Source organism: Trichosurus vulpecula, chromosome 5, assembly GCF_011100635.1.
Source record: "Trichosurus vulpecula isolate mTriVul1 chromosome 5, mTriVul1.pri, whole genome shotgun sequence".
In the NCBI taxonomy this organism is placed as follows: Eukaryota; Metazoa; Chordata; class Mammalia; order Diprotodontia; family Phalangeridae; genus Trichosurus; species Trichosurus vulpecula.
This window is the reverse complement of record NC_050577.1, coordinates 74,943,795-74,968,281: the sequence shown is the minus strand read 5'-3', so window position 1 is coordinate 74,968,281 and position 24,487 is coordinate 74,943,795. Positions and strand designations below refer to the sequence as shown.

Below are 24,487 nucleotides of genomic sequence, written 5' to 3'. Positions count from 1 at the left end.
TATAAATGTAAACTAGAATTATTATTATTTCATTTTTAGGTGTTTTGGCTTTCCAAGAGGCAGGAGGTAACACAGGGGTGAGGGCATGTCTGATTTCTGAGTATGTATGTATGTGTTTACATGTATGTATGGCATATACCTGTTTAAGTATAAATCTTTGATTACAAAGGAAAATAAAAAAAACTAATTAGGGAGATGTGTGCTATTATTCCCCACCAGTAATACAGATAATCACAAATGCTAGCTTTTCCAAAAAACCTTTCCCTCTTCTCTCCTACTACTGCTTCCCCACAACTCCCCCCCCCCACCAGAAATCTTTCCCTCTTTGGATTTCACATAATATTATATTCACATTTCCGTTATGCACTTATCTTGTTTCATTTGTATTATAGTCTGTATGTAAGTGGTCCTTTACTTAGACTACAAGGTCCATGATGACAAGGACAGTGTCTAATTAATCTTTGTATGCCCTGGAGATTGCAGGCACTAACCGTCTATTAAATTTAATTGAAAAATGGCTTAACGTGTTAACTCCTTTCAGGAACTTGTTTTAAATCATAGAATCTCAGAATCAAATCCAACCCCTACATAAAGCATTAATTTATTTTTCTTTGGGAAATGATTCCTTAATAATCCAAGGGAATCCATTTCTAATGGTGGTATTCAAGCCCTATGAGGGATTGCATTTTTGGACCTAGAGATTTCCCTAATATTATTCTAACTACACCCACATCAATGAGTACATGAAAAGGCCTTAGCCTAAAAGGGCCAGAGTCTCCCAGTGCAGTCTGGGTCATCTCCAGTCATCCTGATGAATATCTGGTCACTGGATCCAGATGGCTCTGGAGAAGAAAGTGAGGCTGGTGACCTTGCACAGCCCTCCCCCACTCAAATCAAAGTCAACTGCAAGTCATGTCATCATTTCCCTGATGTCATGGTCTTCTTCGAAAATGAAGGACAAACACAATTCTTCCTCAATATACATTATTTTCCAAGTGGTGGCACTCATTTGCTGTGTCATGTGTGAGTCATTCCACTTCATGGTGCCTCAGTCTCACCATCTATAAAATGGGGATGGTAATACTATACTACCTATCTCACAGGATTGTTATGAGGAAAGTGCTTTAACTTTAAAGAGTTATAGAAATGAGAAGAGTGATGGTTATTATTATTTATTATTATCATGAAGATCAATACTATCAAAGAAAACTATGCAGATTATACAATTCTTTAATCTTTGCACAAATGTGAGCACCTGTGCATGCGCACGCATGCACACACACACACACACACACACACACACACCATTTTAGAACAAAGTTCCCTTATATTGGTGGCCTAGCTAGCACCTTCTGGTCCCTGTGGCCTCTCTGCCATGTCCTTGTACCTGCAGAAACAAGTGAATAGTAACAGGCTTTAGAGACTCTGTGACTGTCACAAAGAGAAAATCTCTGCCAACCTCTTCTGGAAGAATAAAAATGTACAGCAGCAACTAGTGACCCCCGTGGTCTGACTCTTTTGCAGAAGTTAGCCATGCAGAGATAACATCAGGCCCAGCACGCCATGTACTTTCAGTGAGTCCTTGAGGTACATTTTGCTGCTGTTAGGAAAGGAGTTAAGTATGGCATTCCTCAGCAAGCGGATTTCAGTAGGTTTAACCCAAAAAACCCAAAGGAAATAAACCAAGCCCAAAAGAGAGCTGAGCTCATAACTCTCCATTCTCAGGGGTGACAGTCACTCACTCCTCTGTGTGCCAAAGGGCCACAAGACATTTAAAGAATCCCCTCCTGTCTCCAGTTGAGGACTCAGAGCTGACAAGTCAAATGAAACAAAATCACTCCTTGCTCTAAATTGATCAGGTTTTCCAGAGTCGAACAAAAACAAATCCCCACAATATAATTTTTTTTGCAGAGTCTCTTTAAAGGCTGCAGCCACACTGAAAAGAAAGCCAATAAAAGCTAAAGGTTCTTCTCATTTTCCTAAATACACTGGCATGCAGGTTTTGACCTAGATAAGTCTCAGTCAGTCTCTCTCTCTCTCTCTCTCTCTCTCTCTCTCTCTCTCTCACCCCCCCTCCCTGCCTGTCCCTCCCTCTTTCTCTGTCTCCCCTAAAACACTGAAAACGAGACATTTAAAATCCCCATCATGAAAAGACAGACAAATCTATAATTTATACTATGATTTTATGAGAAATTTTCACCTTGAGAATGTGCCAATCCCATCAGAGTACTTGATAACTCTCATTTGAATATATATAATATATATTTTTTTTCTATTACTAATAAATAGAACCTTTTTTCTTATTATTTACAAGTCTGCTTTTATTTTCAGCATGTGACACATTGGAATGGGGGGAAATGATAACTGCATTAATTAAAAACAAAGATCAGAAGTCCTACTTTTTTTTTTCTTCTGAAAATCCAAGTCAGATCTTGGGAGGTAGATCTCAGTGTGTGCTTATATACTGCCAGCCATGGCTCAGTTTTATAAGTTTCTGTCATTCTCACCTCCTTAGTTTAAGTCTGTGGCTAGAACAATCAGCTGGAGTGTCACAGATATGTAAGTGCCAAGAGGCTGAGCCAGGCATGGGCAGCATTTTGATCGGCCCTCTCAAAATCTAACCAGGCAGGAAGTCCAAAACTACTTTCTTCTTCCCAGCCTCTTTGACTCAGATGTATGATGCAATTTCAAGAGAAAAGAAGAAACTAAATGAGTCCACATGAAGCTTTCCCGCAAGGTATTTCCATAGGGATGTAAAAAAAAAAAAACATGAGATTAATGACATCCGCTCTCCCTTTCTTTAGGGGTTCATTGAACAATAAACATTTACTGAAAACCTACTGCATACAAAGCATTGAACTAGATGTTATGGTACATACAAAGAACCATATGACATAATCGTTGCCTTCCAAGAATTTATCATCTGATCTGGAAAGATAAAATTAGACATACCTGAAAAGTAATGATACAAAGTTGTATATGAGAAGTACTCTCCCCAAAATGCCATAAAATTCAAAAGAGAAAGAAGCTACTATGATGGGGTACCATGGGTGGAAGGACATGAACCTCAACATAAGCCTTCAGGGAGGAAATGCTAAATTTCAGTTCAAAGTTAGAGAAAATTAATTAGAATGTTTAATATATGGAAAGGAGAAAGTAAATCATTCTTTCTGCTGGCAATTCCTAACCATGATTTCAACATGAATATTTAGCTACCATTCCAGACCCTTATGTATGTTAGAGACAGTTAATAGGTTACGTATACTAAACTGAGTCTACAGGGAGAGGACAGAGTTAGGGGGTACATAAAACTAAGACTGTTTACCAGTTCCTGTTCCAGAAGAAGGAACCTATAGGAATGGATGTCCTTTATAAAATGGGATTGCGAGCAGTCATTGGTGACCTTGCATATCAAAAAAAAAATTCATAACATATTATTTAGGAATGGTTTATGAGTATTTAGCAAAGAAAATAATGAAAACTGAGAGTCAAGATGGGTTCATCAAAAACAAGCCTTGCCAAAAGTAAGGTTATTTCCTTTTATGGCAGTTACTTGGACAAATAGATTAAGGGGATACTACAGATAGACTATACCAAGGGATTATCAAGGCATTTGACAGAATCTCTCATCATATCCCCGTGGACAAAGAGAGACATGATAATACATTTAATAAGACTGTATCATATAATATGTAGATTGAGAGCTGGTTGATCGAAGTCATGTAAGGAACAGGAATTGGTCTACTAGACAGAATGCTGGGCCTGAAGTCAGGAAGACTCATCTTCATCAGTTCAAATCTGGCTTCAGAGACTAGCTGAGGGACCCTGGGCAAGTCACTTAACCCTTTTTGCCTCAGTTTCTTCATCTATAAAAATAAACTGGAGAAGGAAATGGCAAACCACTCTAGTACCTTTCCCAAGAAAACCCCAAATGAGGTCACAAAATTAATAGAACCTGAAAAGAAGTCTCTAGTGGATTGCTCCAATGATCTGTCTTTGGCGCCATTCTGATTAATATAGGATCATGGATTTAGAATTTTCCAAATACTTCATTTTATAGATAAGGTAACTGAGGCACAGGAAAATTAAGTAACCTGCTCAGGATCATGCAGCAAATAAGTGTCTGAGGAAGAATTTGAACCCACGTCCTCCTAACTCCCAAGCCCAGGAGTAAATATAAATTCTTACAATTGTACTCAAAATATCACTTTCCCAAGAACAAAAGGGGCATATAATTAGAGAACAGTTTATATCAGGAACCAACAAACTACCCCCTGTGGGCCAAATCTGGCTGTTTTTGTATGGCCAGAGAGCAAACATTCTTAGTTTGCAGGTCACACAAAAAAAGACAGCCAGACGAATTTGGCCTGCAAACTGTAGTTTGTTCACTCCCCTGGTCTAGATGAAAAAGATCTGCCAGTTAGAGAACTGTAAATTCAATATGAAATACACAAACTGAATATAAATCTACCACCATCCCCCACCCAAGAAAAAAAATGGTAACTCAATTTTAGACTTTGTTAAAAGAACTCTGCTGTCCAAAACAAACAAGCTGATGGTCTCTCTGTACTCTGCCCTAGTCAAACATCAACAGCACCATTTTTATTTTATATCAAACATTATAGGAAGGACATTAATAAACTGAAATGTGACCAGAGAAGAACAACCAGGAGAATGGAGAAAGGACTAGAAACTGCAATGTGAGAATCAGAAGAAGGAACTGCAGCTCTTTTGGTCTAAAGAAGAAAAGACGAGGGTGGGAATGACTTGATAGCTCTATCCAAGTATTTAAAGGGTTGCCATATGGGAAAGGTTCAGGCTTATTCTGCTTGGCTCCAAGACATCGTGAAAAAAACAATCATGACAGGAAAGAACAAATCAATCCTCATATGGCCGTGTGTACATTGAATGGAGAATACTAATTATGTTATTGCTGATGTATTCATCAAACTTAGTGGTCCTCATTTCAGAGCAAGTGGAGAAACAAATTCTCCAACCTCTCCTCAATGGAAGTAGAAATAGGAACTTTTTATTAACAATTTTTCCCAGTCACAAAATTAACTAGGAATTTGTTTCCTCCATATACAATTTCATTCCTGTGCAGGTGTACATAACCACTTTTTGTGTGTGGTAGACTGGGAGAGCCTATGGATCTCTTCTCAGAATAATTAAAATAAGTAGATTTTTTTAAAAAAAATTTTAAATAAGTAGAAGAAATGCTAAATTTCATTTAGAGCTTAGCGAAAATTAAGATGTAGTTTTTTCCCCTTCCAAGTTCATAGATTCCCTGAAATCTATACATTGACCCCTTAGAGGTCTGCAGACCCCAAGTTAAGAAGTGCTAGTCTATTAAAGGTTCGTAGTTTTGCGACTCCAAAGACCCAACAACAGGCTTAAAAAAATTCAGAGGCTGAGAGTTTTAGTCCTACTTTAACTGTTCACACTAGCTGTGTAATCATGAGGAAGTCACTTCATATGCCATAATTACTTAAATTTCTACATCTGAAGGACAGCTGCAGAGAGATTAGATAATCATTTCTATTTCAGTCTATCTTACTCATTTCAGCTTTTTCCCCTTTTCACTCCTGTCCCCAGGTGGTTTGACTCGCTTTAATTAATGTGATTTTATTTGCACTTGAGCCCTGAGGCTAGTGTTCCAAAAGATACAATTTTGTAAGTCAGGGGAAAAAATTAATGCACCTAAAAATATGTATACCCTAAATCTCTGGTGAGGTAGGATACATGGATAGCTCCACAGTTGCTGTGGAATTTACTGAAGAAACATTAGAAAAGCAAGTGATGAAGAGAGAGCCAAGGACATAGTAGAAGTCAAAATAGCCAAGAATGGCTTAATGGCAACATCTTCAATGCCAGCCTACAAAATAAAGAGGAAAAGCAGCCAGTACTGCTAACCAGAGACTAAATGACACATATTCACTTTGTTGACATGAGAGAAGGACATTATGGCTCATCATAGTTACTTCTGCTCTATCCAGTTTGGCCTTATGCATAGGTGCAAAAGGCAGTTGCCTGTGTGGCATATTTTGAGAGATGCAAGGAAAGCTGTCTGCTCAGCCCAAATGATCTATTCCAACAGCTGGTTTGCCATTGGTGCCTGAAAGTCATTGAATAATAAACTCAGAAATAGAAGGGAGCATGGTACAATAGCTTAGGAGTCCTAAATTCAAATTCTAGCTTGTTTTTAATAAGCCGTGTTACTTTGGGGCAGTTATTTAACCTATCAGTCGTGGATTAAATGACTGGTTAGAGGCTTCAGTTTCCTGATTGATAAAATGAGCTCTAATTGTTAGGATGATCTTCCATAATCTGCCTTCCTATAAATTCCACACATTGGTCTTAATCCTTCTCTCTGGAGATACCCATAACAAATCTAATCCATCTTCCACAGGAGATGCTTTCAAATATTTGAAGACAACTACCATGTCCCTCCTAATCTCCAAGATAAACATGTCTAGTTTTTCCAACTAACCTTCATATGATGTGGTTTCTGGCCTCCTCACCATTGTACTTTTACCCCATAGAATGCCTATTTCTTCCTTCTGATGTAGCAGCTTCTACATTAAGGGACTGAAGGGCTTGGAATACAATATTCTGGAGGTCAGAGGAGCTATGATTAAAACCATGAATCACCTACACAGCAAAACTGAGTATAATGCTCCAAGGCAAAATATAGATTTTCAATAAAATAGAGGACTTTCAAGCTTTCTCAATGAAAATACCAGAGCTGAATAGAAAATTTGACTTTCAAATACAAGAATCAAGAGAAGCATGAAAAGGTAAACAAGAAAGAGAATTCATAAGGGACTTACTAAGGTTGAACTGTTATGTTTACATTCCTACGTGGAAAGATGATGTGTGTAATTCATGAGACCTTTCTCAGTATTAAGGGAGTTGAAGGGAATATAGACAGAGGGCACAGGATGACTTGAATATGAAGGAATAATATCTAAAAAAAGGAAATAAGTTTGAGGGGTGAGAGAGGAATATATTGAGAGAGGGAGAAAGGGATAGATAGAATGGGGTAAATTATCTCATATAAAACTGGCAAGAAAAAGCAGTTCTGTTGTCAGGGAAGAGGGGGCAGGTGAGGGGGAATAAGTGAATCTTACTCTCATCGGATTTGACCTGAGGAGGGAATAACATACACACTCAATTGGGTATCTTACTACACAGGAAAGCAAGGGTAAAGGGATAAAAAAGGGGAAGGGGGGTGATAGAAGGGAGGGCAGATAGGGGGAGCAGGTAATTGAAAGCAAACACTTTTGAAAGGGGACAGTATCAAGGGAGAAAATTGAATAAAGGGGGACAGCATAGGATGAAAGGAAATATAGTTAGCCTTTAACAACATGAGCATTGTGGAAGTGTTTTACATAATGATACGTGTGATCTATGTTGAATTGCTTACCTTCCTAGGGAGGGTGGGTGGGAAGGGAAGACAGGAGAGAATTGGGAACTCAAAGTTTTAAAAGCAGATGCTTAAAAAATAAAAAAAAAGTTGTTCTCTTTTTGGCATGCAGCTGGGAAACAAGATATAGAGGGAATGGGGCATATAGATCTATCCTTCCCTACAAGAAAGTAAGGGGAAAGGGGATGGGGTGTGGGGAGTGGGTTGAAAGAGGGGAGGGCTGACTGGAGAATGAGGCAATCAGAATATATGCCATCTTGGAATGGCTTTATCATAGAAAACAACAGTTTTCAAGTTAATTTGAATGAAATTGATTTGACAATGAATGTCCAGAGATAAAGAAATTTGCTGTATTTTTCCTCCATGGTTAAAAGTGAACGAGTTCCATGCTATTTACAAACTCAAGCCTAAAAGCTAAGTGATCATAAGTTCCTTGAGGAAAGGGTTAATGTCTTGTTTCATCTCTGAGTCTCCAGCACCTTGCAGGGTACATTGTACATTACTGGGACTTAACAAAAATAGTTTTTTAATTTAATTAAACTCTAGGCTGTATACCCAAATTCACAGATTTTTTTTATCAAACCTCAGCATTATTTTCCCTCTTATGTCATTTTATTCTTTTCATTTCTTCTGTATTAGTAATCTATTCCTAGTCTCACACAAAAAGTCAAGCAAACTGAGACCAGTTTTAGTCTTAACTATATATATTATATATATACATATATGTATATATGTGCATATATGTGTGTATGCATACATATACACACATGTATGTATATATGTATATATTTGTGTATATATGTGTACATATATACGCACATATATACACGTATGTGTGTGTGTGTGCGTGTGTGTGTGTGTGTGTGTGTGTGTTCCCAAACATTTCCACTCCATGTTCACCTTCATAATGTCTCAGTTTCACAGGTGGTTCCTTTTACTCTGTGGTCACTTCTGTCAAATAATTTGAAAACTCATTCCTTTTCTCTTTTCTTTCAAAGGTTGAGACCTTATCTCAGGGTCTGTGGGGAGCATTAATATTAAGGTGTCAGAGAAGTATGCTTGGTTCTCTCCTCTTTTACTTTTGTTGTTTTTCTCTGTTTGGGTCGCAGAGGGCCCTGGCAGGGAGCAGAGATAGAGTAGCTGGACTTTTTTTTTTCCCTTTGCCCATTGAATATTTATCATGTGATGGATTCCACCTCAACAATCAGCCTAGGGAATAAAAATAGTTCCGCAGCCAGCTCTCTGCTGGTAGATAGAAATCCAAACCACCATATGAGGAGAATTTTTCCTACTGGGTGAGGTGAAGACAAGCAGCTTGATTTCCCTCCACACACATCCATGCTCTGAGCTGACGCCTGTCAAACCAGCCCCCGGTTAAGTGGCAAGAGCAATCCAACTTCCTTTCCCTAAAGGTAACTGTCCTCATTACAGAATCGAATGAACTCTGGGTGCATAATAGAATCTTCCTTAAAATATTCATCATCTGACAGTTGATATTTCAGCCATATTTGGCTTAAACTCTACATTGGGGGAAGGCTAAGCCCCAGCATTCAATTAACTGGTATTTTGCTCGCCTTCTGAAACCATTTTTCAAGTCCCAATCATTAAACATTCATGTCACTATGTATGTAATATGGTGGTCTCCTATTAGCTCTCTGAGCAAGGGAAGCAGGCAGGACACAATTCTCAGAAGGTATACACAAGGCCATGAGCATATATGACTTAACCCATTGGGGGTGAGGTTGAAATTTTCATTTTTCTCCATAGGAAATTCTCTCCAAGTGAATCACATCATCCAAGAGGGATCAATGCCTTTGAAAATTCTCAGAATTGACACCATGTGCTTTAGGCCACTCTTTTGCCAAGTGAGTAGAACAGGCCACAGGGCACAGACAGTAATGCCAGCCCTGATTTTTCCACAGCTTCCTGGTAGAAGAAAATCAAGAAAGCCAGTGGTATTCATGTGGATTACACAGAAATACATAAAGATCCTTGGGGAGGAGATCTTGGATAACAGTGGAGACTGTTGGTTTTGTTTGTTTGTTTTAACCAAAGAATTTTTATTTTAGCCACCAGCTGATCCAACAAAAATTATCCAACTATGGGGCAAGTCAGTTAGGACTATCTCCATAGCTTTAAACAAATCTCTAACAGGAAAAAAGAATCTAAAAGAAAGAATTTCCTTTTTGATTGATTTTGGCACCTCCTGGATGAGTAGATTTCAGGGAGAGGTGACTGAAAACAAAACAAGCCCTTTGGCCATGAGCAAAGAGGAGTTGGGTAATTGTAGCCTAGTTGCTAATGGCCATTTGCCCACAGCCCCAAAACCACCCCATAATTGGAAACAGTTAGGTCTGCCTGTCATTTATGACTCAGGCTTCCGAGATTCAGGTTAAACTCAGCACTGACATCTTCAGATGCATTTTCCAACAGATCCAAACCTCTCTGGTCTAGGAATAAGCTTGGAAATCTCACCAGACTAGGTTTTTATGCAACATTTCCAGTACTTGGGCTTTCAAAACAGGTTGGAGGAAAGCAAACACAAGAATAGACCTTCTTGTGGTCTTCCAGAACTTTTTCTACCAGTCCAGCATATAAACATTGGCCTAACCCCCTCAGAAGTTTTCTCAAGAATAACTACAGAGTGGAAACAGGAGTTATAATAATACCCTAACATCTGTCTAGTCTCTTCACACTTTCCCATAGAACTTTCACACATTAATCTCGTTCTGTCCTAGCAACAATCATGTGAGATAAACAAGGCACTTGTTATTAACCTGTACATTTTACACATGGAAAGGCAATGTGTGTAGAGGGCTGGCCTTGGAGACAAAGGCATCTGCATTCAAGCTTGCCCTTCCTCTAAAAGCATACTGGCTGCATGATCACAGGGCACTTTTTTGTAATTTGTTTTTATTTTACCTCTCAGAGACACGTCTCTGATGGAATGTCAGTCTGTATCCACTGGAAGTTGTTTCTACATTTCTACATTGGAAGTTCTCCACACTTATGAAATCACAGGTCTGAGCCTTCCAATTCCATCACTCCTCTCCCTACCCACCCACCCCCCAAAAAAGATAACGAAAAAGACTCATCCAGAATCACATCACTGGTAAGCAATGCCAACACACAGCATCAAAAGAGGAAGGATTAAGATATGGATTCATAACCAGCCTAGCTCCAGGAAACTTTCTTTTCCTCTCAACCCTCTCCTCTACTCTCTACAGATGGGTCAAAATAAGTTTCTTCTGCATATTTAACCATGGCTCTATACCCTGGGACCCACGTAGGGAAATTCAACAGATAACTTCAGCTGGAAGCCCAACATCAATCACTCAAACTTTCATTTGGGTTCAACTTCTCATGTTAGTTTTATTCTTACTTTTTGGGGTGTTTTGTTTTGTTTTGTTTTTAGTTTTTTAACCATGGGCCAGATGTTTGCTGTTTAGTCTTTCTCTTAGTTTTTCCACAGGTATAAGAGTTAGGCTTTTACTCTTTTTTTCTTTGTAACCCCTACTTTGTGCCCACTTTTTATTATTGAATCTCTATCTTGTTTGCCTCCCAAATCCTTGACTTAGTTCATACCCAGTAACCCAGTTCTAGAGGAACTAGGTTCCTGCCTTCCTTTTCTCAATCTTCTCAAGGACTATAATTACTCCCTACACTTAAAATATGTCCCTGTGGATCTTTACCTAGAACAGGGTAGAGAACAAATTACGTAAAATTGGATTCAGTCAAAAGGCCACATTTAAGGACCTAGAAGGCTCCCACCCCTGTTCTTCACCATCTGTCTCAACTCTACCTGCATCTTTGATCCCATCCCTTCAAATCTTCTCCTGAAAATTACCCCCACTATCTTCCCCAATCTCTCTCAAGTCTTCATTTTCTTCCTATCCACTAGTTCCTTCTCTACATCCTGAAAATATGCCCATGTTGACTTATGAATAACCTGGAAAGACTTATATGATCTGCTGCTGAGTGAGGGCAGCAGAACCAGCAGACTACTATACATGATTACAGATACACAGTGTCCCTGATGACTAACTTTGATAGACTTGGCTCTTCTCAGCAATGCAAGGTCCTAAGGCAACTCCAAAAGACTCATGATGGAAAAAGTGATTCATATCCAGAGAAAGAATTATGGAGTCTGAATGCAGATTGAGGCAAACTATTTGCTCTTTTTTTTTCTCTTCTTTTTTGGTTTTGGTTCTTCTTCCTCATGATTTATTCCATTGGTTGTAATTCGTCTTTAAAACTGGACTATTATGTAAATAAGTTCAAGGTGAAAGTATATGTAAAACCTCCATTGGATTACATGCTGTCTTGGGTGAGGAGTTTGTGAGTGTATACAATATACACACACATATAAAATACATGAAGACATTGAGGTAAATTTGCAGATGAAATTCAGAGGGCAATGAAGGTACATCACATTCAGAATTGGAAGTGACCTCATCTTTTATTCATTTTAAACTCTACAACAACGGTAGCTATGTGGCACAGTGGATAGAGTGCTAGGCCTCGAGACAGGAAGATTCATCTTTCTGAGTTCAAATTTGGGCCTCAGACACTTACTCACCCCCTGGGCAAGTCACTTAACCCTGTTTGCCTCAGTTTTCTCATTTGTAAAATGAGCTGGAGAAGGAAATGGCAAACCACTCCAGTATTTCTGCCAAGAAAACCCTCAAGAAGAGCTGGACACAACTGAAAAATGACTAAACAATACAAGAATTCCCTTTATAACATAATGGGTTACCTAGCCTTTGTCTGAAGACTTCTAATGAGATGGAATCATTTATCTGTGGAGGCAAGTCATCCCAGTTTTAGAAAGTTAAATCAACAACAAGCATTTAACAAACAGTTATAGAGATGTTAGAGTGGTGATGTTAGAACAAAACGGTACGTGTATGTGGAGGGAGGGTAGTGGAGGACATGGGGCCTGATCTAAAGGAGCTTGAATTTTAATGGAGAAGAAATAAAAATATTCATGTATAAAATGTGCACAGAGTAAATGGAAGGTAAAGGTAGGAGTGTGTGTGTCTGTGTCTGTGTGTAGACCAGGAAAGGCCACCTGAAAAATGTGAAAATTGAGTTGAGTCTTCAAGGAAGCCAGGGAAACAAGGAGGTTGGAGGAAAAAGAGCATTCTAGGCAGGGGGAAATGGCTCAGTGGAGAGATGGTATGTCAAGAGCAAGAGATAACAGGTAGGTGAGTGTTGCTAGAATACATAGAGGAGGTTAACGTATAAGAAGACTGAAAAATGGGAAGGAGAGTGTCTGAGGCCCAAATTTGAACTCAGAAAGATGAATCTTCCTGCCTTGAGGCCTAGCACTCTATCCACTGTGCCACATAGCTACCATTGTTGTAGAGTTTAAAATGAATAAAAGATGAGGTCACTTCCAATTCTGGATGTGATGTACCCTCATTGCCCTCTGAATTTCATCTGCAAATTTACCTCAATGTCTTAATGTATTTTATATGTGTGTGTATATTGTATACACTCACAAATGTATATATAAATGTGTGTGTATATTGTACTGAAAAGGGCAAAAAGCACCATAAACACCATGTTAGGGATTTTGTTCTAGTTGGCCATTGAGCTATTAACCAGTGTAGATCAGATCAGTCAACTGGTTCTGAATCTACCTAATGATATCCTTTTGTAATTTTCTCTCCATTCTGTCCACAAGGACATTGTGAGATTTTGTTAAATATCCTGCTGAAATATAGACATCTATGTTTTCTAGCATTTGCTAGCATTAAGGAGCTCAGTTGAAAAGGAAATGAGAATATCCCCAAGTCATGTATTGAATAAATCTATAAAGGCTTACAGTAATCATTCTTTCCCTTTCTTAGTGCTCACAAACTATCCCTTTAAAATCACATCATAGAATTCAACCTCATTGACCCTGAATTTGAAGTGTACACATTCTACTTTACTTGAAAATTGGGACATTTGCTTGCTTTCCCCTAACTTTCATTGTTGTTCAGTCATTCAGTTGTGGTCAACTCTTTGTGATTCCATGGTGCATAGCACACCAGATCCTTCTATCACCCATTATCTCTTGAAGTCTGTCTGAGTTCACATTCATTGTTTCCACGATAGTTTCCATCCATCTCATCTGTCCCTTTTTCCTTTTGCCTTCAATCTTTCCCAAACTTGGGGTCTTCTTATTACATGGCTAAGAATAGCAAAGAGAGATAATGTTTTCTCAAATGAGCAGTGCAGAGAAATAGAAGAAAACAGTAGGATAGGAAAGACAAGAAATCTCTTCAAGAAAATTACAGATAAGAAGTGAATTTTTCATCTGAAAGTGGGCATGATAAAAGACAAAAAGGGCAGGGACTTAACAGAAACAGAAGAGATTAAGAAGAGGTGGCAATAATACAAAAAAGAACTGTACAAGAAAGATCTTAACATTACCAATAACCATGATGGTGTGGATACAGATCTAGAGTGAGACATCCTACAAAATGAAGACGAGTATGCCTTAGGAAGCACTGTTAACAGGATGGTTATTGGAACTGATGGGATCCCAGTTGAACTATTTAAAATCCTAAAAATCGACGCTATTAAAATGCTGCACTCAATATGCCAGCAATCACACATGACAGTGGCCCCTGGATGGGAAAAGATCAGTTTACTTCCCAAACCTAATGAAAGTTCAAATTACCAAACAATTGTGCTCATTTCACAGACCAACAAGATTATGCTTAAGATTCTGCAAGGGAGGCTTCAGTAATAGATGAACCAAGAATTACCAGAAAAGTAAGCTGGTTTCCGAAGAGGCAGAGGAACTAGAGGCCAAATTGCCAACATTCACTGGATTATGGAGAAAGCAAGGGAGCTTCAGAAAAGAAACATTTCCTTCTGCTTCATTGACTATACCAGGGATGGGGAACCTGCGGCCTCAAGGGCACATGTGGCCTTCTAGGTCCTCGGGTGCAGCCTTTTGACTGAATCCAAGTTTTACAAAACAAATCCTTTTATAAAGGGGATTTGTCCTGTGAAGTTTGAATTCAGTCAAAAGGCCACACTTGAGAACCTAGAGCTACACATGTGGCTTTGAGGCTGCAGATTTCCCACCCCTGTACCACACTAAAGCCTTTGACCATGTGGATCACAAGAAAACAGGGCAAGTCTTCAAAGAGATGGGAGTACCAGATCATCTTATTTGTCTTCTGAGGAACCTATATGTGGGCCAAGAAGCAACAGTTAGGACTGAACATGGAATAACTGTTTAGATTAAGATTGGAAAAGGAACACAATAAGGCTGTATATTTTCATTTTATTTATTTAATGGACATGCAGAGTACATCATGTGAAATGCCAGGCTAGATGAATCAAAGGCTGGAATTAAGGTTGCCAGGAGAAATATCAATAATCTCAGATATATAGACAAAAGTACTCTGATGGCAGAAATTGAAGAGGAATTAAGAAGCCTCTTGATGAGGGTGAAAGAAGAGAGTGCAAAAGCTGGCGTGAAGCTTAACATTCAAAATAAAAACTAAGATCTTGGCAACTGGTCCTATCATTTCCTGGCAAATAGAATGAGAAGAAATGGAAGCAATATTGGATTTTATGTTCTTGGGCTCAAAGATCACTGCAGACAGTGACCACAGATAAGAAATTAAAAGATGCTTGCTTCTTGGAAGGAAAGCTGTGGTAACTCTGGACAGCATACTAAAAAGCAGAGACATCACCTTGTTGACAGAGATGTGTATAGTCAAAGCTATGGTTTTTCCAGTAGCAAGGTATGGCTGTGAGAGTTGGATTATAAGGAAAGCTGAGTGCTGCAGAATGGATACTTTAAAATTGTGGTGCTGGAGAAGACTTTGGAGAGTCCCTAGAGCAGTAAGTAAGTTCAAATTAGTCAATACTTTAAGAAATTCCCCATACTAGAATGTGAGGTTGAGAGCAAAGACTATCTTAATTTTCTCTCTGCCTCCCAACCACTTAGTACCGTGTTCTGTACTTATTAAGCACTTAATAAATACCATTTCATTCATTTATCTCTCCCATTCACCAATATTCCTGAAAAATTGCTAACAGAAGTTTAGGGATCTCACATACCATCTCATTTAGTAATCTTATTGGATTGCTTTCAAATACCCTTAGATATGGCAGTAACTAGGTGGAACAGTGGTATGTTGGCCTAGAGTTAGGGATAGTCAAGTTCAAAATCAGCCTCAGACATTTACTAGGTGTTTGGCTTTGGGCACATCCCTTGATTTCAGTTTGCCTCACTATTCTCAACTGTAAAATGGAAATAATACTAGCACCTACCCCCTGGGATTGCTGTGAGGCTCAAATGAGATGATATTTGTAAAGCACTTAGCACAGTGCCTGCCACATAGTGAAGTGCCATAGAAATGCTAGCTATGCTTACTACCTTTAGTTTTTCCAGGCAAGGTGACTTAATTTCATTGGGAATAGAAAGGAACTCTCCTTCCAATCATTCATTTATTTTGTGTTTCAATTTCCTGATGTCCTTTTTTATTCTACTATTAGTAATCTGAAGATCAATTCTTTAGTAATGACAAGTTATTGTTATTTTTTTCCTTTGTCTCCTCTAAAATTTCCAGCACAGGAGTGGGAACATATTGTATACTCAATAAATAATGGTTGAAATGAATAAAACCAAAGCTTTATTTCTCATCATAGCATTTCTCTACTCAAAAATCTGTAACGATACCCCATTGCCCATGGGGTAATTTCCAAACTTCTAAATCCAGCCTAATAACAGTTAACATTCTCATAGAGCCATAATTAGCTATAACATCCTTATAGAGCTTTAAAGTCTGAAAAGCTCTTTACATATATTATTTCATTTGATTCTCCCAACCACCCTGTGAAGAAGATGCCTTTATTTTCTGCATTATACAAATGACAAAGAGCCTTAGGGGTTAAATGACTTTCCCAGGGTCACACAGATAGAAACGTCTGAAAGTCCTCTAGATTCAGCACAATCTAGCCTAAACTTCCTTTTCCAGAGTCATTTCTCACTACTCCCTTTTAGAAACACTGCATTTCAGTCAAACTGGTTTTCTCTAAGCTTCCAGAAGATGTCTTCTGCACCTTCGCACCTTTCTAAAAGGCCAAAATGCCCCTCTTCCCTGCCTAGTGAAATGAGAACATGGGTAATGTTAACGAAGTACTTTACTTTCTTTATCCTATTTGTCCTACACAATGACCCTCTGAAATAGGTGCTGTGTGTATCATTATTCCCATTTTGTTGATGAGTAAATTGAGGATTTAACCAAGGATATGGAGCTGATTTAATATAAGAGCTGATTTAACCCAGATCATCTTACCTCCAGGTCCAGCATGTATCCACTAAGCCATGTTCCAGGACCATCTTAGTAAGTCCCATTTACTCCATGAAGCATCATTTGACTACAGTGATCAGTCTTTTAGATACCTAACAAATAATAACAGCAATGATAAATCACATTTTTGTAATGCTCATAAAGGCAGCCGGTGGCACAGAGTGGCTAGAGTGCCAGGCCTGAAGTCAGGAAGACTCATATTCATGAGTTCAAATCTGGCCTCAGATACTAAGTGGCAGTGTGTCCCCGGGCAATTCACTTAACCCTGTTTGCCTCAGTTTCCTCATCTATAAAATGAGCTGGAGAAGGAAATGGCAAACCACTCCAATACCTTTGCCAAGAAAACCCCAAAAGAGTCAGAGACAACTGAACAACAAATTCTCATAAAGCATTTTTTCTCACAAACCTTTGGCATAGGCAGTGCTGAACAAGAGACTATATTGTTGATATAGCTTACTTGACAATATTATACATTGTCATATGTGATTGGTATACATGCATGTATATGTATTACATGGCACAAATGCAAATGTGGATAGAAATGTAGATTATTTATACATATGTGTATACATGTTATATCTATGTGTATATAGATATGATATGGATATTGTTACATGGATGCCAATGGAGAACATGTTGGGTCCAATCTGCTTTAACTACAGAGTGTAACTCAACTTTATGATGCTCTGGTGTAAGCTGTATGTCTGGATATTTGTGACTTTTTATCTTTTTACTCTTTTGGCACATGCTTTATTTTTCTAGACCACCAGCGTTCCCAAAGACCAACATTAATTGCTAGTTTTATAGTCATATATGTCTAAATGATAGGGATGCCAGATTACTTGCAAATGAAAAACACGTCCAAATTTAATGAAGTTCAAAGGAAGAAATGTTTATTTATGGATTAAAGTATAAAAAGATCTGTTGTTCAGAGTTATTGAAATACTGACAGCTCCTCCTGGCAGGGGGGGGGAGCGTGAGTAAAGAAAAGCAATGGAGAAGGACTCTAGTTCTCCTCTGAAGCTCCGAGTGAATCAACGATCCAGGCAGACAAATAAAAGGCTCCTGGGTCTTTTGACACCAGTTGAGAACAGAGATGCTATACAACTGAAGTCTGAAGAAGGGAGAGGATGCCTCTGGTAAAAGGGAGGAGGTTTATACTGTCAGCTCATCACAAGTCTGCAGGGGGATGTCTCGACATGTCTTGAGAAACAGAGCATATTTTCCCCTTTGGGGCAAAGCTTTGCTCGCTGTTGAAGTTCAATGATATCATTAACATTTGCAGGGTTGTTACGGTGGAGGGTACATGGTAGCTAAACCATAAAAGACACCAGTGAGGCTTATTCCCATTTCCTTTATAATATAGAAACCTCCGATTCTGCTTAAAACTGTTTGCAGATGACCATGTTTTCTGAAGAATAAAAAAAAACTGGGGCATTTTTTGAAACCTTCAGAGTTCGAAACTTATTTGCAAATGTTTCATGTCCTTAATTCCTTCTTAACAAGATCTTTCATCCTTCAACATTTCCTACTATCATTCTGGTCAGCTTTACATTTACCTTACACAGATAGCGGCCTAAATTGGTCTACCAGATGGCCCCCAACTCAATATTCAATTTCCCACTACTGTGCCTTTCCATGTGCTGCTCCTTCACCCCATACGTGAAATTCACTCCTTGCCCACCTCTCCCTCTTAGAATCCCTAGCTTCATCCAAGGTTAGTCTCATGCGCCATCACCTGAAGTATTCAGTTCATTTACCAATTCCTGAGGTCCTCCACTGCAGGAAACTTTTCTTGATTCTCTTTGTCACCGGTGCTTCTCTTACTCCTCATCAAATCATCATGTAACTACATATGTGTTTATGAGCAGTGTCCCCCAGGGGAACATAAGCTTGTTGAGGGTAAGAGATGTATTGGTTTTTTGTCTATATCCACATTGGGTTATACAGTGTCTTGAACAGAGTTGATGTTTAACGCATGGTTAGTGAGCTATCAAAAGGTGTCTCCTTCTAATTTTATCCTCAAATCATGGGATTTAGAGCTAGAAGGGATCTGAGAGGCCATCCATACCCTTCAAGTTTTACAGATGAGAAAACCGAAGTGTTTAAGATACCCTCCAAAAGGAAGGACCATAGGAACTAGTTGTTCTAACTGCCTCATTTTAAAGATGAAGAAATTGAAAACCAGAAAAGTTAAGTGACTCCCTCAAAGTCACACAGAAAGTCATGCCAGGGTTAAAACCCAGTTCCCATGATTGACTCCAAATCCAGTGCCCTTGACAATGCACCATGTTCTTTCCATGGTACCTCAGAATGATCATGGAACTAAAACTGGTACTTAATTCACAATTTCTCTTTGCCCAGATCCTTAGGTCCTTTTCCTGGGCACCACTTTCCAATATTTGTTGTCCAGTAGGAACTATCTTACTTTTGTCTTTGCATTTCCTGAACTTAAAATAATGCCTAAGAAAATTTTTAAAAAAATCCTGGTGCTTAATAAATGTGTAGAGGGTTTAGGGAGGGAATTTTGTTTGATTTTTTACTGATCATCTGAATGTTCCACAATGCCACATTTTTTTAAAGTTTGTCACACTCTTTTACTTATAAATCACCTTCTTTTATCAGACCCAAGCATAGCACAGGCCCAAAGAAGGATATAAGAATTTTTATTTAGGTATCAAAATCTCTTCTATACCTCTTAAATACAATTCCCATGCTGCTTCTCTTAAAAGCAAGAAGCTATTGTGCCGAGATTAAAACCCTACAGATAGTAAAAGGCTGGCCCTGGAACAAAAATACCAAATTGCACAAAACTGTATAAGTGATTCCAACCCTTGTTGAAACAGGTCAGCGCAGCATTTGCTCATTTGGAATGACAGGAGAATTGGCATTACTCTTTGGTAATATCATTTTAATTTTTTTAAGGCTGAAAATATCCCTCTTCACCTGCATTGGTAAGAAACCAGTCTGGTACTAATAGCCCTCTGGCAAAAAAAAAAGACATTTCTTTATATGCAGGCTCAGAAACCCATTCAACTGCATTGAATTTAAGAAAGATGATTAAAATCAAGCCTTCAGCCATAGCTAAATAAAAAGGTTGAGATTTAACCCCTTTAGGTCATCATGATGCATTGTCCTTGATAGCTTACCTGTACTTTGCCCCACTGAGAATTTAACAATACTTGATTATGGGACGATTATTTTTATAAAACTAACTGAAGTCCAAACAAGTGGTGAATATAGAAATTAGCTAGCTAAGATCTAGCTGTTAAATCTTATGAAAACAAATAGGGGTTTGCTAATTAACTGGTCTTAAAGAGATGTCACACACCTGAGGTGTTAATAATTATTGGTCCCTAATGGTGCTAATTTAGTGATTATAAGGTTACAAGTTTCTGTTTATTTCTCCAATGTTGAACACTAGCCAGTGTGGACGGCAGCTGTAATATTTATATGTGACACACAGTCCTCAAACTGTCCTTCCACCTGCTGCCTTAGGCAGGAGTGTTTACTAAGGTGGGACATCATTAACAAAAAAAATGTTTTTCTTGTTGAACTCTTAGTTTCTAGGCCAACAAAAGCACTGTTCACTGGAGAGTTAAAGCCCCTAGAAGAAAGCATAGTACAAAGATGGAGTCTTGTTCTGCCATCTTGATGAATACCTCGCTATGAATTTGCTCACTGAATGTGTTCATCTAGATGAAAGAATCAAAAAAGACTGGAATCCAATTTATCCGCCTTAAATAAAGAGAAAAAAAAACATTCAGAATACAGGAAGAGAGAATTGCTTATCATTAGAAAAGAAGATGATGCCATGGACTAGTTGAACATGGAAGCCAAGAGTCTACTGTCCATTAATATAAAAAACAAAATCCATAAATGAGCACATGAAGAACTTGTTCCACAGCAGCTCATATTGTATCTGTCTTTAGAATGAACACGAATATGCAAAACAGATCCACGTCCTAATTCCCCAGTCTTGCACTTTCAGTTATGTTGAGATTATGAGGCAGCAGCACAGCGCAAGGGGAAGACATTGGACATCTCATCAGAAGACCCGAGTCTGAGTTCCTGTTTCTGCCATTTACTAGTTGTGTGACTTGAACAAGTCACTCAGTTTGTTCAGCTGTAAAATGGGGCTATTAATACATATGAATATCAAAGAAGATAAGGTACATGAAAGTGTTTTTTAACCATAAAGCAACTAGTAAGAATATGATAGTACTATTATGTTACATAGACAAAACTGAAAATTATGGGAGAGGTGACAAGGATGGTGTCAGGGAAGCAAAAAGGAATTCTCTTCATGAAGTTATATCAATCTTCCTGAAAATCAGAAACACCATTCTCTATGCCCATTCCTATCTGGAAACAGTTACCTTTTCCTCTCTTCCCCTGCTTTCTCTATACCCATTCCTTTCACTTTCTCAAACATTTTATTGAGAAGAATAGCTTGTTTTCTTTATCAATAGCTAAGTGCTTCCTCAGATTTGCCATGGAAAGAAACTACACATTCAGCAGTGCATTCTTCCTTCTCCTCATGGACTGATGGCAGCAGTACATGCATGCAGCTTTGGAGAACAGTGCAGAATAAGGATTAGAGACCTAAGGTTTAAAACAGCAATGGAGTATGTCAGGAAGGAGGGAAGAAAGAAGAATGGTAGAAGAGAGAGGGAGAAGATAAGGATGAGCTAGAAGAAAAAAGGAAAACCCTGACTGAGGGAACATGTGTATACATGTACACACACATATGCATCTCTATGAAAATAAAGCTGAAATTGCTACAATCCCTTTTCATGCCAATTGAAATTGGAAAGTCAAATAAATTGAAATTAAAAGTCAAATAAATTAGGAAAAATGGAGTTATCGCCTAAAGAAAAAGCTATAAGAGCAAAAAGAAAGCAAGTGAAGGAAAATAGTGAGAGCTCTACTTCCAGATTTATCTTAACCAAATTCAAAATGTACTGCCTATAACATTGGCAGTTTACAATGGCAATTAACATCAATCCAAGGGTCTAATTAACCTCAATCAACAAGTCTAAGTAGGTTAATTAAATAGGATTTGGCTAAGCATGAAGCGTAAAAATACAGCTGTCTCATTTAAATATGATTCACTAAAGGAAAGACACCATTTACCAAAATTTTGCAATTGCCTTCAAGGGTTACGTAAGCATTTTGGAGTGTGGGAGCTAGAGGGAAACAGCTGCCATTGAGTCTGACCTTTTATTGTCCACCCCTTTTCCAGATTTCTTCTGGCTTCTACAGACTACTATCGTGAGTAGCTCGAGTATCACTTCACAATATCCCTGTTCATTTCAGTCAGTTCATTTCAGGCTAATTATCTTCCTGACACAATCTCACATTCCCAACAAAACACACTTCTTCCCTACCCCAAGTCCAGCCTTTGAATCATATTCTTTCAGGATCAAAGGGCCCAGAACAACTGTGGTGCCGCAGCATACCAAGATGTATTTTTCTTCCTTGTCCCTTATTTATTGAGGCTTTATTTTATCCCCACAACTTTGCCACCATTTCAGAACTCTCCAACTTAGAGATTGGACTTTTGTTGACCAATTTACCTCTGGCAAAACCTGAGCTTTAATTTCAAACTCTGAACATTCCATTACTTAAAATGATTTTTATTCAATTTTTAAACTGGTTGCCCAGGGAGTGAGGACCTCTCTAATGCCAAAATAGCCAGATGAAAAGCAAAACATTTAGTCAGTCACAACACATCAACTGGTAGCTAGATGGTACTGTGTATAGAGTACTTGTTGGGCCTGGAGTAAGGAAGACCTCAGTTAAAATCCAGTCCCAGACATTTACTAGCTGTATAACTTTGGACGAGTCATTTAAGCTCTGATCTATTCAGTTTCCTCAACTATTTCCTAGGAGTAGGTTGTGACAATCAAATTAGATAAGACTTGTGAATCATTTAACACAGGGCCTGGTCCATAGTAAGCATCCTGTAAAGGCTTATTCCCTTTCTCCTCTCCCAACGGGATGTTTCTGACTATTCACAAACTCTCTGAGCAAGTAACACCATAACTCTGCACTGCATTATTCACGTCAATGGAATAAAAGGATAAAACCAGATCATCTCTAGGATCCGTTTCAAATGTACCATATGATTGTATGTTTGCAATAGGGTAGGCAAAAAATGACTCCCTGTAGTTTTCCCTGTTTACTCAGTTTGGTATTACATAGACTCAAATTTTGTCTAATTCTATCCTCAGAATGTCAGCCAGATTTTTCCCTTGTTTTGTTTATATGTTAGATTCAAAGGATGATAGAACTAGAAGAAATCTTGAAAAGCCCCTAGTACAAGCTTTTCATTTTACAAATAAGAAAACTGAGGCCTTAGGAGGTAAAGAAATTGGTTCGAAATCACATGGTTAGTTGGAAGTAAAGTCAAGACAAAAACCCAAGATTCCCAAGCCTTTGCTCTTTCCCTCTTCCATACAACCTCCTCCGTCATGTTCAGGAACTACTTTACCTCCTTCAAGCTATTATTTTAGGAGACTTGAGAATTAGCTTGATAGGGTTAAATATTAGTTTCCATTATATGTAATGTGATGTCGAGCTATACAGCTGCAAAAGACCCATCAGCTGGATAAGCAAAAGGTTCCATCAAAGGCTTTGTCCCCACTGGTTAATTCACTTGGAAGTCAGTGATCTCAGACCAATGAATACTCTCTTTCTACACTGACTCCAAAATGCCTTCCATTCTCACAGCATTAACTATCACCATTTTGATGACTGATGCCAGAGTCATAACTAATCAAGGGCCAACAAAGCTTTAAACCAGGACATCAATATCCAAGAGAGCAAAGTTCCTCCTTGGCAGGCCTTTTGTCTCTTATTTCGCTTACCTCTCCCCCTCTGTATTCTGTTTTGTCCTGTGATCTCATTGTCATGGTCATCTTTCTTTTTCTACCCTCAAGATGGTAAATGAGGCCTAGAGGTTAGGCAACCCATTTTCCTATAGGCATACTCTTCTTTACACACTGAAACCCCACTGTCTCAAGTGTTTTCCCAGATGAAAATATTTCTAGTTAATGTTAATGATATCAACATTCTTTCTGTCAACCAAGCTCAAAGCAGACCTTAAAGTTTCCTTTGATTTCTTCCTTTCCTTCACATTGCTTTCCTATATACACATCAAATTCAGTTACTCACCAAGTCCTATCAATTTTCCTTTTCCAGTGTCTTTTGAATCCCCTCTTTTTCATTCCCACTTCTACCCACTCCCTCTCCATACTCTGCCCTCTACCAGCACCACTCCCAGCACCACCACACACCCCTTTCAGATCTTTATCTTACCTGGTACCTTGTACCCAGATTATTGCAATAATTCCCTAATTTCTTCATCTTAAGTCTCTTCTTCTTTTGGCTATTCTTCCCTCATGAAATGTCAATATCCTCTCTTTCTATCTAACCTGCCCAAGCTTCAAGATTCCATTCAAACCCTGAGATTACTGATACCTCTCCTAACAACCTTAATTCCAGTCTTTGATTCATCCAGCCTGACATTTTGCATGATGTACTCTGCATATAAGTTAAGTAAATAAGGCAACAATATAAAGCCTTATTGTGCTCCTTTTCTGATCTTAATCTAAACAGTTATTCCGTGTTCAGTCCTAACTGTTGCTTCTTAGCCCACATACAGGTCCCTCAAGAGACTAGTAAGATGATCTGGTACTCCCATCTCTTTGAGGACTTACCCCATTTT

At 38.5% G+C, this 24,487-nt stretch overlaps 1 pseudogene; it reads left to right on the top strand.

The window, feature by feature from the left end:
* Window positions 1–13,682: 13,682 nt before the first annotated feature.
* On the top strand, window positions 13,683–14,670 carry LOC118850898 (annotated as a pseudogene).
* Window positions 14,671–24,487: the final 9,817 nt, after the last annotated feature.